The sequence below is a fragment of the Anopheles funestus genome, chromosome X (assembly GCF_943734845.2).
Source record: "Anopheles funestus chromosome X, idAnoFuneDA-416_04, whole genome shotgun sequence".
NCBI lineage: Eukaryota > Metazoa > Arthropoda > Insecta > Diptera > Culicidae > Anopheles > Anopheles funestus.
Window position 1 is genome coordinate 2,584,627 of NC_064597.1, and position 16,235 is coordinate 2,600,861.

Consider the following 16,235-nt stretch of genomic DNA (forward strand, 5'->3'; position numbering starts at 1 on the left):
GAGAGGGGGAGGAGGGATCGAAAAACAATTTTCGGTTCCGATTAAAATCCAAAATCCCCGAATGTGTGCAGGAGTGTGTAAGGGAAGGGGGGGAAGCTAGTAAACCTAACCGGACCCCACAAATATAACGATTGCGAGACAGGAAACCGCAGATTTTGCCGCCTTTCGGGCACGGGCGAGTAAATAAACAAAACCGGCTTTAATCACCAAAAACCATAAGCGTTAGCCGGAGAGGGGGGTAGCAAAAACCACCCCTAAACTCTCCCTCTATCTCTCCCTCACCTTCTCCCACGAAACCTTGGTGTTCTCGCATCGCACCAATGGCAACGGGTCAAGGTTGATCTATTAGGTGTGACTAATAACACACCGCTGCGGTACAGCGCAATTGTCGCTTTGGTGCTGCTTAAAGGCTGCCACTCGTTTTTTTGTTCTTGCAATTCATCCCTCCACCGACGCTTAATGTTATAAGGAACTTTCCAAAAATACACACACACACACTCACCAAGAGATAATAGATACCGAGCATGATGAAGTTTTGTGTGCCCGTATTCAAACACGAAAAACAAAACAAAAAAAACACGGGGTGTTGCATTTAATGGTTCGTTTGAGCTCAGCTGCACATTTTCGGGAAAGGTTAAACTACTTCCAGGCTTCGAGGGCGGCAAAAAACAAACTCCAACACTGTGAAGGTACAATAAAGGACAGAAACACCCATTCCTTTGCGTGCTTCTTTTGTTTCTTAAGCTCGTTTCCACCCTCACTATTCTCTCCCTCTCTCCTCCACCATATATTATTCTATTGTCGCTCTTTCCCCACACACACATACACGGCAACCCGGGTACAAGGGGGTTAGTTTGATGTAGGGAAAAAATATACCACTCAAGGGAAAGCGCAGTTCTGTGCATGTTAAAGACACGGTGCGATTGAAATTTACGACCCGGTCGTGCCAAACGGACAATAGCATACGGAAGCAGGGCCATGCGGTCAAAACTATAACTTTACCGTTGAATGGAATTTCTTTCCATAGCGAGACGTTGGACGTTAGAAAGCATTTGGTTTAACATTAATATAAGTGTCATATTGACATTAATATAAGTGGAAATGTTGTTAAAAAAGTTGCTTTTTCTTGAAACGTTTGAAGCATTAAAACTAATTATTAAAGACTTATTGTAACTTTTTTTAACTAAAAATGATGCTTCTTAAGCTTAATCGTTTGGTAAACAAAAATAATATTTATAATAATTAATTAATTTATTAAATAATTCATTTCATTTGCCAATAAAAACTGTGTCTTTAGCTTTTAAATATCTGTTATTTCGATTATATACATTTTGTTCTAAAATGTTCTAAAATGTTCTAAATTTTAAATTAAATTGATATAATAATAACACTAGAATTGTTGTACTAGAACTAGAAGAAAAACTATGAAACTTTATGAAACTACAAACCTCAAGAGGTGTCTAGTAGTCTTGGGAAAAAGGTTCCAAATTTGAGATCCGATCAATTCAATCTGTTAGAGCTCCAGGATATTGAGAGGGAGGAGGAGCGGGGCCTCTGGGAGTGGGGAAGAATCTTCAATTTTCCCAATCATCCCGAAAACTTGGTTATCCGGGGGAGCGCATGTTTTCATCTTAGATCAAATGAGATCAATCGATTCACCTTCATAACTTCATAAACACTAGTCTTCAATCAAAAAACTAGAAATTATTGCTCCTCTATGTTTAGACAAGAGCCCTAAACAGACATTATAACGCCCAACAATCTGACGAAAGGTAGAAATACAGGTTTCTAAGGTTTTTCTAAAGACATCCAAAATTTTCACCATTCTCCTTCAGATACTAGACCAGATTTAAGATATTAGAGTTATTTACTTTTGTAGTCCAAAAACTACTTACACCTCTGTGACAAGGACTTCAAACCTTGAGGTTCAAAACCTGGATGAAGCATTCTTCAACTTTCAAGAGTCCTCAGCGCTAAGAAACTGCTCTAAAGATCTTAGAATGGGAATTGTTCAGCAGGATTGTCACGTCATGAAAAAGGCACCAGACAACCTAATTCTTTTTTGACGTATATCTATACCAATTGTTCAGTGAATGCTTCCGATCTATAGTTATAAACGCGAACGTTCAATTCCTAGAGCGTGTGACGGTTAGAATCGAATACTTCACCAATTTTGAGGGGGAAAATAGTTTGTAAATTATAATATTTTTAATACTCCCTTCTTAACCAGAATCTAGCTCCATTAAGCAATTTTGTAATGCTTTAAAATTTTCAAACAAAAACCGTTAAACGTTCGTACTCCCATAAAAGGAAACTGTTCCTGACTACTAAATGTATACTGAAGGACTACTTAAATGTTGTCCACACAGCAAACCGGTTCCCATCGTGCCGTATCTGAACGTCCCGCTTCACACTAGGTGCATCGAGCAGGCTTAAAGGGACACTTTAGGAAAAGGACACTAGCCTGACCCGAACCCACAGTGTAGTGTGGTGCGATACGACTGTCCAAAAACCCCCGGTCCGCAAATACCAAAACCAAACTTCCGGTGCGCCGAAGCGATTAAGTGTCTCTCCGGGCAATAGGTTAGCGTTAGTGAGTGAGAAACCCTACCCCTCTGCCACCCCCCTTCCCAAAACCCTCCGATGCCGATGTCGATCCGCGCACGGAGATGGGTGGATGTTATTTCTATTAACCCTCAAAACCCCAACCACCTTCACGAAACGAAACGGCCCAACTTAGTGTCTGGTGCTTACGGTTAGAATGGGACACTCAAGACCCTTATCGGGGAACCTTTATACCATCCGCGGCATACGATGCGAGAACGGTGTTTGAGCTCCGAACCCAGGACAGGACAAAAAAGGGAAAAAAAACCGTCCCTCGGTTCGGTCTTCGGGTTCGGGTAGCGCCAACTTCATCGCCGACGGCAAGTTTATGGTTTCGGAATCATTAACGGATGATTATGTTATTTCTGCCTTTCGTTTCGTGTGCTTGCAGAATGCAGCAAAACCCCCATTCCCATCATTCTACCCGATTCTACCCGACCATTTTGATACATATTCCAAAAACATTAAACCACCATCGACAACGACACTAACCTGCTCCTCCCCTCCCACCCTCTCCATCCCTCCCCCTTCCACAAGGGTTTTGGTGGAGCAGATCAGCTTTGTCGAACCTGGCCGACACAAACACAACGAATTATACATTAATGTGAACCATTTTGAGCAATTTATTTCTCCCCCTCCCCCTTCCCCACCAACCCTTCCAACAACCCCTTTCATTTACGCTCACTTTGCAAACCCCTGTACTTTTTTTCTTTCACCGATGAATCTTTATCGGAAGGATACCCCGGGTCAGGTTGACGGTAAATTTCAACACCCCCCCCAAAAGAAATAACCATTCTCGGCTGGTAACGGCTGGTAACACCGCTCTGCGATCAAAAAGGGAACTTTCTTACCCCTTTTATATATATAAATATACTGTAATATTTAATTTCAATTAAAGCGGGTCAGCCCGGGTACGAGATGATGTCGACCCACGTGTGTCGCTGTGTAACCGCTGTAACGTAGTAACGGTAGGAAGGAGACCAAAGTTCTCGATACCCCTTGGTAAACCATGGGTTAAGAGGTCACCCCCCCCCCCCCGCCCCCCCTCCCTTATATAAGCTAGCGCCTTTGAGTGTGATCCTTTAGGGGTTAATGATCCCGGGAAGATAGAGGCATCCGTGACCCGTGTGGAGATATTTAGACGACATTTCGCCCATCCCCACCACCCAACCGAATAAGACCAGCTGAGAATGGTGCTCTTGTGGGGGGTTTCTTGTGTGCGATCGTAATCTTCGCACGTCGGTGATTTATCGCAACTATAAAAGTGCACGTCGGCATCAGGATACCCGTTTGCATCAAACCCCAAGGAAATCAATTCTCAAGACAAATTCCATTCCGGTCGTACGTACACAATACATTGGGAAGTGCCTGCCGAATATTGTGGACCACCAGCAGCGGTAACATATGTTCCCGGAAAATGGGGTTTTTTTTGCCGAAATGTCCCTAGTTTTTTTTCTAGCAGCACTGTATCTTAATAAGCTCTTAATAAGCCTCAACAGCTGCTCACAATCACAAATTGGCTTGGTAGCTGAGGACGCTTCCCCCCTCCCCCCGAGTGTCTTTTGGCGTCACCACTCAACATCACGAAAAAGGTGTCCATTTCAACGCTATCATGTTTCGCAATGGCACGGGATGTACACGGGGTGTTTTGTTGGCAATCGTAACCGGATGTCTGACGAATGCAGACCGGTCCACCTTACCGGTTTCGATTGTGTCTCTAGGCGTAGATGTGCCCCTTTGAGCGTGCTGGCATCGCTCCAAACTGTTCGCCATTGTTCGGGAGTTCGAAACACTATTTCTCCTCTCTCTCCCTTCCCCCCCCCCCCTTCCTTCCCCCCTCAGTCCCTCCCGAAGGGTAGTGTTGTGCCAACATACGCAGCGATACCGGCCAACTTCAATCAACCGCCTGCACACGGATGCCAACGGGAACATGGATGACAAGTGCTTTGGCAACACGGTGGTTAGCATCCGTTGAGAGACACACCGTACGATACGCGCCAACGTTGTTGGCTGCATTTCAATCGTGCTTTTGCAGTGATCCACTAGCTTCGCACCCCAGCAAAAAAAAAACGCTAATTTACCGATCGAAAATTGGTGTACGAGCGCGCAAGGTCAAATTTGCAAAAAAAGGTGCAACCGGCCGCCACAGGCCTCGCCTAGGCCTTCGCTACGCCTGAATGTATGCAAACTGCATAACAAAACGGTAAGCAAAAGCTTAAAGAAAACTCCACCTGAGTTTATGAACCATCCGTAGCAGAAGTTTCCTACCGTGTACGTACTTTAAGCGGTATACATCCGGTAAGCAGACGACTAAAAAGATAACATCATCAGCAAATGGTGAAAGGAAATTTTGTACCGCCCAATATACCTTGGCTGCACACCGGGAAATGAGGAAAAAAAATACTGGTTGCTTTGGAGACGTGTGTTTTTTTTTTTGTTTTTTCGTTGCGTTTCTCTCAAACTTCGGTAAAGCATCGTATCTCAAAAACCGGTCTCAGGTAGGTCCTTCTGATAAGGACGCTCGCAATAGAAAGTCCCTTAAACACACGCGCGAGCGCGCACACACACATAAACGAAATGATGGAAACGTGTACACACACACAAATGTCAGACAGTAAAGATGCTGAAGCGATTACTCGACTCGAACAACAAACCAACAAGGAGGGGAAGAAAAAAACAAAGCACCGAAAAAAAACACACAGAAAGGAAAAGTCCCCCGGAAGCAAGTCAAGATGGCTATCCCTTCATCTGATTTTGTAATGAAAAAAAAATCATACCTCCTCCCCCCCCCCCCCCCCCCCCCCTCTCCGAAACAGCGACGACGCGATGGAAGATGACGGAATAATTCGCCGTACCGCTGGACGAACGGGAAGACCACGGAATAATGGTAACAAATTACATCCGGTCTTATCAAAATCTGAAGGAAGGAAACCGAAAAACGTTTCCCCGAGCACACTCGGGGGCCACCCTAAGCCACCGTACAAATCTGTTTGTTGATGTGGGTGGTTATGTTTTTTTTTCTCTTCTTCTTTCTGCTTGTTTTTTTTTTGTTTCACCTTATTCCATTCTTTCCTCCATTCCGTTGGTTAGGTTAGGTACCTTCTTCATTGACCAAGAGAGCGGGCCCTGACAAGCGGCCCAAGCAAGCAAGAACAGCAGAATAATGATATTTATTTTCTCCATTCCCATTTTACTGGCGGTTGTTTTTTTGTTCTTCTTCTTTCGATTTTGTCCACCCACCCACCCGTCAACCCAAAATTGTCCCTTTATTCGAACGAAAAGATCGATATCTTAGTTCAGCTGCGGTAAAATAAAAAAAGGGGCCAAAAAGGAAAGAAAAAACCAGCGATTGCCTACATTCAGGCGTCATCGTTAGGCAAACTGATTTGCTGGGACAGATGGTTCTGCACTCTGGCTGGTCGCATTCGTACAGTCAGTTAGTCCTTTTTCAATAGGTACATACCGCTCCCATCGACATCCTAAAGGTAATAAGCATTCGCGCTGAAATAAATCCTTTTTGGCAATACAATTCTATAAAACCGGCATGACGTCTTTACTTCAATTTGATGTTTTTTTATTTCTTTTTTTCAGATAGAACAAAGCAAGACAAAGGTATTTTTATAGAAGCTTCTGATTACCATTAACCGTATATTGACCTATTGGAGATGTTTTTTTTTACAATAGTAGAGAGAAAGCTTTCATCATAAGTGATCTTATGTGTCAAGTGCTAGATGTAGATGAAAGCGATTATAATCGACCCTTAAGAACAGACGGTGTTGCAAACTATATCCTACTCACCAATCTATTGAAGGCATCTTCGAATTGTGCTGTGTATAAAGATACACTGAGCAAGAAGCAAGAAGATTGCTTATTTGGATAAAGGTGGGTAAAAAAAAATCATTTTGTCATGCGATTAGTATAACTTTAGGCGCTTCATTTTCTATCGATCAATTGATATAGCATTCTTCTAGAAAATCTTCTAGAATGTCCAGTAAACTCTTCATGTCACGTAATAATTGAATGTTTACGACAAAAACTTACACTCTGTGTCATTTTTCCATTGCACGATTATTTCAACTAAGCAAACAGTTTACAGCGTTGCGCATCGCTGGTCGCAGTGCACTATGACACCGCATGCCGAAACAAACAATTGCAATTAATTTTCCATCAAGCAAAACACCACCTCATCAACCAGACATTGCTTTCAGCGAACGCATTCAGTGGCACGGTTGAGTGGCCGCATAAGAGCCGCAAGGCAGTAAACGAGTTCCCGGTTCGCTTCCCAACTAAACCCCATGTTTGGTGTCCTTGTTTGGCACTTTGGCTAAATTTAGAGTGTGTGCGTGCTCCTAAGTGCAACCAAAAGAAGAAGAAGAAGAACTGGAAAATAAAGGATATAAAGAGGATAGGTTTTGAAAACTCCGAGCTAGGGAAGAATTTTTTCAATTTTTCCCCCTTTTGGTTGGGGGAAAAAACAAGGAGCAATACAAACGAATGATAGTATAAATCGGAAACGGTTTTGTGGTGTATGTGTGTGTGTTTTCTCCACCTTCTTCTATACACACACCTGTTGAGAAAGATGAACCGTATGATAAGTGTTAGCGCTTGTGCGTAAAAAGTTTCAAAAAAAAAGGGAAAAACAACCAAAAAAAAAGAGGGTGTTAAAGTGTGTGTGTGTGCTCACACTGAGTGTCTTTTTTCTCTCTCTCTTTCCTTCTTTACTGTCTCCCCATTTATTTTTTGTTCCACAATTTTTTCAAGCGTTATTTATCTTTCATTATTTCAATCAAACGTACCGGAAATGATCTGATACAATCCATCATGACTGCCTCAATGTGCCTTCCCTCCCGCTTGTCGCTTTGGCAGAGCAAAAAAAAAAGAAACAATGGTTAAAATCAAGAGCTAACAAATAACAACCCCACATACGAATGCAAATGAAGCACTTTTTTCATTTGTTTGGTTCCCATGTTTTAATTAATCACAAACCCATCCCATCGTGTTTTTTTTTTGTTTTTTTTTTGCTGGAGGAAATCGATTCAAGTTTTTTGGGTGTTGTGCGGCTTAAAGCGGGTGTGGAAAAAAATAGAACAAATTGAAAACCAAAAAAGTAAAATGAAAAAAAAAGCGAACTAAAAACACGATCGGCGTGAAAAGGGAGAAAAAACAGATCTAAAGTGGCAGAAAAGCGCAACACATAATTCTTCATTCGCGTCAGCATCTTTTCCCATATCGGAGTTTTATTTGTTGCCTGTTTTGCTGCAAATACACACACACACACACACCAGAAAATCTCCGGTCCACATAAAAAGAAAAAAAAAGGTCTGGACATGGCTCGAATCGTTGCGACTGTCGGTGACTTCTTGCTATCGCTTTACGGGAGCAAAAAAGAAAACAAAAACAAAAAGGTGCAAAAGAAAGCAAACAAAACCAAGAGTGAGTGGAACGCATCGAAAATGAATAAAAAAAAAACGCAGCCAAGCACCAAGCGTGTACAAGCTACCAGTAATAAATAAACAGCCACCCCAGCCTGATGGCATGAGGAAAAAAGGGAAGGAAAAAAAAGGGTTTTTCCGTTTGCCGGCATGCCGCGTTTTCTAATATTGTCTGCCCATGGAGAAAAATGCTCAGATCGGCGGGAAAGGGGGGGGGGGGGGTTATCAAGCAACTGAACAGAAAGGATTTTGCTACATCTTCCGATAAAGCAGCAAAATGCCACCGGCAGCAAGCTTGCACACACACGAGTTTCATGTTTGCTGCGTGCGTGTGTGAAATGACTCAGACGACACACAAGGGGGGGGGGGGGGGCAGGTGAAAGGCTTTGAAAGCGGAATGATTGTAAGTGATGTCTTTTGTTACGCATATGCTCATCTCTGCCTTTAAACTTCTTCCCTATCCTTATCCCGAAGTGTAACTACTAGGTCATAAAGTTCAATTTTTCCACAAAAGTGAGCAATATTAAATGAAGAAGAAATTTAAATTTCCATTTTTTTTATTAAACAGACGAAACATATTTTTTTTATTTAGCTTTGAAATGTGGAGAAAGGGTGTCCCAATAAAGTTTTAAAATTAAAAAAAAAGCATTTTTCCCTTTTTTGCGTTGCCTTTTCAATTAATGGCTTTGCATTAAATGTGTTGCTTATTTTTTCTCACACTAAAAACCTTACAAATCGTTAAAAAAGGAAATAAAATAAAATTGCTTAAAAAAACACACACACATTTACGCAGCACATAAAAACTTTTCTCGAAAAGCAATAAATTTGTCCAAAAAAAAAAGCTTTAAATGCTTCTGCAGCATTGGCGAGCGCTGTTTGCTGAGCGCACCATTTTATTATTTTTTTCTCCCCCCTCCCACCATTATAACCCACTCTTCCGCTTTGTAGCGACGCGTGTGGACATCGGTTGTGGTAGGACGATTTAACTTTCTTCTCTTGCTTTTTAGCTGTGGCTAAAATGCTTGCGCATTTGAGTGTTGCAGCTGTGTGCGGGTGGGTCACATTCAGCAGGCTAGCCCTAGTGGCCCACTAGCCAGGCAAAGATGCAGGCACATTTTCGTTGCATATTTGCATTAGTGCAGCTGACTTGGTTGGAATTTTTTTTTTAACCAAAAAGGAGAGAATTAAGCGAAACTAAATGTGTACCAAGCTCAAGTTCAATGGCAGCAGAATGTTTTTATTTCCGTTTTATTCCGCAAAAGAGTGCATTCTTATCGGAATGATTCTAAGTGGTGGTGCAAAACAATTTGCTAACAAAACTAGCAAACTACGAAATCGACTGATTGTGGAGGAAATACAAAACAAAGGTTAAGTAAGGAAACTATTTAACCGTAGAGATAGTATAACTTTAGGCGCCTTAATACTAACTTTGAATTTTTTATACCGAGCGCCTAAAGTTATACTACATGCATGAAAAAAGTTGCTTTATAGTTTTGTTTCAAGCGTATTTTAGTAAATCTTTAAAGAAAACGATCAATTTTGTCTGGAATTTTAGAATTTTCAATAGCAATTACTACCAAAAAAAAGCTATTGCACTCTAAATATATTTATTTGCTTCCAAACAAACAATCAAGCTCAAGTCAACCAAGTTCAAGTTAATTTTTCCGACTATGTATACCCTCTCCCCAACAAAAAAGAAAACTCATACACGAATTAGGACGCTAGCAATCAACAAACAAATTCCAAATATCATAAGTTTCGTGGTATTACAATTTGACAAACTGCATGGTTCCTGGGATGATTAAAAGCCCTACTGACAACGTACAGTTTCCGGAATCAAATTACAATTCTGCACATCCCGCGCCATTCATCTCGCACACCACCTCACTTCCTCCATGTTAGCCCATACAATTAACCTTCCAACCACACTGTACCGTTTTGGTGGAACAAAGTTCCACGTGTGCTTTAAATTAGAACAGTTTATTTTGTATTTTTCAATTTGCTTTGTTGCCCCAAATTCCCTCACGGTGGCACAATAACATACACACACAAGCGTAAAAGAAATAAATAAAACACTCGTGCGTACTGGGAATTCGTTGGTAGACTGAAAGGTGGGACACGTAAAGTGAGTGTAAATTTTCTTTTGAACGTATTTTTTTCTTCTTCTTTTTTTGCATCACACGTGACAACGGTTTTGTAGAATTGTGTGTTTTTTTTTTCGACATAACGATAACCACGTAGTTACGATGCGTACCCACTTCATTTGCATTTTTATGCGCCATTTTTAGCTTTTCTTTTCCTCCCATTGAATGCGTTCCAGGACGAACTTGAGAAGAATTTCTGTTGTGCTAGTTTTGAAACTATCTTTAGCACCTCCTTCAGCGTTTTTTTATCCTACACACAGGGTAGTAGAAAAAAAACTACGGCCTAGTTACGTGAAACACCATGCGCCTCCATCGGGTTCGAACTGTACCAACAACCAGGCGTCTCCATCCGATACTTATTTCGCATATCGTGGTAACGTAAATGGTAAACTGTACGAACCACGGGATGTGTTGTACTGCCCGCCACAAAGAAAAGCGAAAGTCGTCGATTTGCTCAGTGGAGCAAAGGAATGGCGAAGGTTACCTTTTTTTTCTTCTTGCGCCGTACAGGATTGATTAGGGTGAACGACGTTAAAGAAAGGTGCGCTCGTAAGAGTAAAGTGAAGTAGCGACAGGCAACAAAAATCCTTTTCTCCTTTTTTTGCTAAAAATCGAGCAAAAATCATGTTTAAACGAGCGTGTATTTGAAGCGGGTACCAAACTAAACCTTCCGATCGGAAACAGGAACAGGAAGAAACAGAGAAAAAAGTAGGGAGGCGGGGGGTGGGGGTTGGCAAAAAGTAAAAAGAAAGTTAAATGAGCAAGATAGCAGAAAGAACGTTTTGCTGCGGTGGGTGGAAAGAAAAGGGAGAAAAGGGTGATGACGAACCGCGCGGCGAAAACGTCGAAAAGTTTGTTAATCAAAGCGAAAGGCGAAGGGTGAGCGGCCTAAACCTCTCCTCTCCCGATATTCCGCCTGTATTTGAATCGGAAGAAATGGACAAAAGGAAGAAAAAAAGGAAACCGACGAAACGAAAGCGCACCACAACTAAGAAAAAAAACGGGGAGCTTAACAAAGACGGAATTATAATCACGAGTTTTTGGGTGAGATTGGGGGGTGGGGAGGGTGGAGAGGTGTGGGTGGGATGGTTTATTGTAGGGGAATTGAAATTTGACTCGTACCAACCACCTGAAGTGCCACCGGTAAAGCAACAGTACTGAACGGGTAAGCTAAGAAGAGCTACTCATTGGGAAATTTTGAGGCAAATGTTGTAAAACCGAAACATGGACGCCAGTGAATGGCGATGGTGGTGTGTACCAGGAAGGACTAACGATACACCCCCTGCTGAACAGTGAACGGTAATGCTTCCTTTTTTTCTCGTTTCATCAAGCTCGGAATACTCTTGCCTATTTGTTTCCATCGGGAGTCAATTGAGGTACCGAAAAGTGGAGAGAGAGAGAACAAAAAAAAATCAAGCAAGCAGTAACCACCTACACTGGGCTCGCTGTTTCCTGTTCCTTTTAGTGAGCAACTTGTAATGCATACACACATTTAAAAAAAAAACAAATATCGAAAGAAGAATCAACTCATATACGGATCTAAGCTCTCCTATGTTTTGAGGGATGAAAAGCAGTTGTTTAAATTTTTTTTTGGGTTTTTCTTATTTCTAATGACACTCTTATGCATCACACACTTACACCTTTGGTCACATGAATCATTCGATTTTTTATTTCTCTTCTATGCTTAAAGCATTCAAGGTGGATTGAAGACGATATTGGATACTGCTGTGCTGCAGAATCCCGCAAGGGGTTGATAGCTGTTGATTGTACTGCTACCGGACAGCAAGAATGGGGCAAAAATAAAAAAAACCAGATCCTAATCGAAGAATGTTTCTCCTAAAGCGATCGAACACCTGCCACTCGTACCGGGATTTGCCTCTATCTCCTCGGTAATGATCTCTTCTTTTTGTTTCACAAGCTTACTTTGATTTTCACGTATTATTTAACATCGTATTAACTTCCACCAAATTGTTTACGTGTACTGTAACTGGTTAGTTTGTATTTTCATTTGATGCAAAGTATTGATAAAATGTTAGATAAAATATAGAAAAGAACGCAAAAGAATTATAAGCACTTAAAAAGTTTTCAAAAACATTCAAATTTGTCTTCTAATTCGAATAAAAACAAACAAATAACAGAAACACTTCACTATAATACAAAAACAATGTTGCAAACCAAGTAAAAAAGAAAAGAAAAAAACATAAAAAGTCACAATATCGAAAAGTTGGTAGAGAAAATATTTAAAGGACAATATTCTAAAAATGAAACAAAATGAAAGCAAACAACCAGAGCAGAAAAGGAAGTAACTTAACACATTGAGGCGTTTCTTTTTTTTTAAGATGACCCCCATTCCAGCATACACACCTACGCACGCACGCACACCTGCCCTGAACGGACCCCGGTGATGGTTGAGGAATTCCAGCGTCTCCAAGCCACAACCACCATCCATCACCAGCAAAAACCACCAACACTACCACCAAAAACCACTGCTGCCCACCATTACCGCTGCAGCACCGTAACGCACTTTTAACCACCGGACAGCAACATGTACAGAGCCGTAACCCTCTCCCGGCCCCAAAAGCAGCCCCCCGGGAGGGAACGCGGCGCAAAAAACGGATGTACGCGTAAATGATCGCGTCGCGTTCGAAAATTTGCCGGAACAACAAAAAAACACAAAATTGGAAGAAGAAAAAACCGAAAACTAAACAACGAACAAACAAACAAACAAAAAAACACCCCGAAACAAGCGGCTCACACAGTCACTACAGTAACGACGCTGGTTGTCGCTGGTTGCCGCGCTGCTGCTGGGCAACAATCTTAACATAACGGCGGCTGAGCTGCAACTGATACCGATACACGGCAGCGCACCGTACCCTGGCTATATGCTGGCAGGCTGGTTTTTGCTGCTACTGCTACTGCTGCTGCTGGGAAGTGGCTGCAACAACAAACAACAACAAACTCCGCAACCGTGAGAGAAACATCGTGTGCGATGGGGGAAAATAAAGGTTTTTCAATGAGTGTACCGGGTTTGGTATGATGGAGCTTTGGTTGGTGAAGAAGACGCTAACGCTGTTGCTGACTGTTTGGGGGTTTGGAGTAGAAAGAGGGGGGGGGGGGGGGGGAGGACACGAATGGAGACGCACGGCTACCCCGCTGCAAAAAAAGGCACCTGTGAGAGTGTACCGTACGGTCACCCACGGTGAGTACCATCCGTTCGCGTACATTTTCCTGTTGCACGAGTAAAGGTCAATCGTGAGTTACCGTGAGTGGCAGGACAGGCACGGTTGCTCGTAATGCGCCCGAGGTCGACGCTCGCTAATGCTGAGCAGAGAGCGCAGCAGCAGACCAGTTGCTATGAATACGGTGAGCGGTAATATGCTCGAGCTCCCGCGGAAACGTAAACATACGGCAGGAAACGCTCACGACACGCAACAGTACGTACTGGTGAAAAACTTTTGCTCCAGATCGAGTGAGTGAGTGAGCCGCCGACGCGGCGTGAGAGCGTGTACACGTTTACTAGCGCGTAAGAGCAGATGAACGCAAGCAACATGTGCGCATCGTACGGTAACAGCAACAGCAGACCCGGGAAACCGACCAGAACCCACCGGCCGATCGGTGATGCGTTTATAGCGTCATGTTCAATGCTTTATCGAAACATTTTTCTCTCGCCTCATCGCGGTTTGCTTCTTCTAATTTTATGCAGAGGAAAATAGGAAAAATTTATTATATATTCTCGTCAATACAATTCACAATTAACCGAGAAACATTCCATTTGAATGCGTGAATGAAGAAACAAAACAAAAAAAAACACTTTCCCTTTCGAAAGGTGTTTGATTATGGCAAAACGCGTTGCAACACGCCTGCTAATACTGGAACCACTCAGCCAGTCACTCACTCTCACGCGCAATAGTCGCGCGGATGCTGTAGCAGCGGTTACCATGCCAACCGGCACTCAGCGAGCGTTAACCCATCGTTCGGGTCCTGGGTCGGAACCTGGGCTGGCTGACTAAAAGGTGAACCCCTCGGCGGTATCGAACACCCGAAGTACATTCGCATCCCGTCAGTGGTGCGAGCGAGACAGGTGGAAAAATTGTTGCATCTCGTCCGGTTTTTGCGCTCAGCAGCTGCAGCAGCTGTGTGTGTCGCACACAAACGACGAAAAACGCCATTTTCCCGTTGTTGTTTTTTTCCTTCCTCTTCTTGCTTTTATCCCCCCCTCCCCCCTTGCCGCACTCAGCTCACTATTTTGTCTTCTTTATTCCTCCTTTTTTTTCTTTGGTTCCCATACAACCCTCAACCACCCTTAAAGTTGATGGAATTCGCCTGGGAAATTCCGGCGCGAAATGGAAGCGACAAGCGAATCGAATCTAATTAACAAGTACAAGTCAGTTTACTCTGTCAATGGGATGTGGGATGGCAAAAGAAAGACTACAAAAAAAGGAAAGCAACAGCAAAAAAAACGAACCCCTTTTTCATCCGATTTTACAACGGAAAGGTATACGAAACGGGTGGGATGGGAAGGGGAAAAAAAACGAAAAGCAAGAAAACACCTATGTCATCACCTCAGTTTGTTACTTTCCTTTTTTTTTTGCTCTGAACCAGGAAAGAAACAATTTTCCTCAATTTTTTTTCCTTGCTTCTTCCCCGGGCAACCGAATCTTTCAAAAAGGGGTGGAAAACTGTTGAATGTAGCAACTAGTTTCAATTCGTCAAGCGCACTCACACAAATAAACAAATCGACGAAGCAAAGCGCTGAAAATAAAGTGACAAAAATTAACCTGTTGTTTGATTTGTGAACGGATTTTTCCTTCCCCCCCTCAGGCCTCAGCATATACTCCTCTCATTAGCCCTCTTCCCCCTTCTTCCACTCCCACCTTAACATTCTCTTGTTCCCTGTCTCTCTCTCTCTCTCTCTCTTACTCTTTTTCTCTTTTACTCACCCGAAAAAATGTGAAAATGTGACGCCGGAACGGTGTCGCACGAAGCGCAATGTCTGGTTAGTGACTAAAACGATAGGCAATTAGCTGGAAACGTGATTGGAATATTTTCGTGCGGTGTCTGCTGAAATTCGAAGCGTTTGCAGTTTCCAGTTTTTCGGTCTTAAGGAGAATTGTAATTTTATATGATTTTGGAAAACAGAATTACATGTCCAAGAGCTTGGGGAAGATTGTTTTGAAAACCACAACGAAGGCAATTTTTTTTTCGAATATTAACGATTTTCAATATTACTCAACGAGTCGGTTTTTGATGGCGATTTCGATCAGGAATCAGGTATCTTCATGTTTTACCTTTAAACCTTAAAGAAATTGATTTGAAATTCAAACAAAAACTCTAGTCAACACCTTATGAGCATTGTATGACTAGGACGGAGAATTCTGCTTGGAGTACGAGACTTCTCATGAATTACTGGAGAGTACATATTTAGCCAAAAACCTCAGACGCAGACAGAAGATCCCGGCAAACATGGAGGTAAAATATAGGAACAAGATCTTTCAATGGACATCGATATCAACACTCGGACTTTAACACCAACTTCAATCTCAGGCTAAGACACCTACGAGAAATAGGAACTATCTATTGGACGACGGAATGGCACGCTTCAGAGAAGTCTGTGATTACCAAGGAAAGTGAATTATATATCCAGGCTATTCTACACTTAAAAAATGATATTGTAATCATTTTTGAGGAAGAAATTTAAAGATATCTTCAATATATTTGTATTCAAAGCTTAGTTTCTGGACATGACTCCCAACTATATTAGATCTCTCCAATAAAATTGTTTTGTTTTTAATGAAACCCACTTTTTGAAATCTTCATAGTCGGAAAAGAGTTCCTCAATAAGTTAATCTATAGGGGTCAAGTCTCGCGAGTAGTTAAGAAATTTTAAGTAGTTTGAATTTCTGGATCGTTCTCAAAGTTTTTCAATAATGACAAATTGTTACTTTAAAGTGCTTCGCCCAACTTCTTATGCAATTATTGGGATTGAGTCCAACAACTTCTGCAATTCCTTGTCTTCGTTAATTTTTAGACGACATAAATATAAAAACTCTACAAT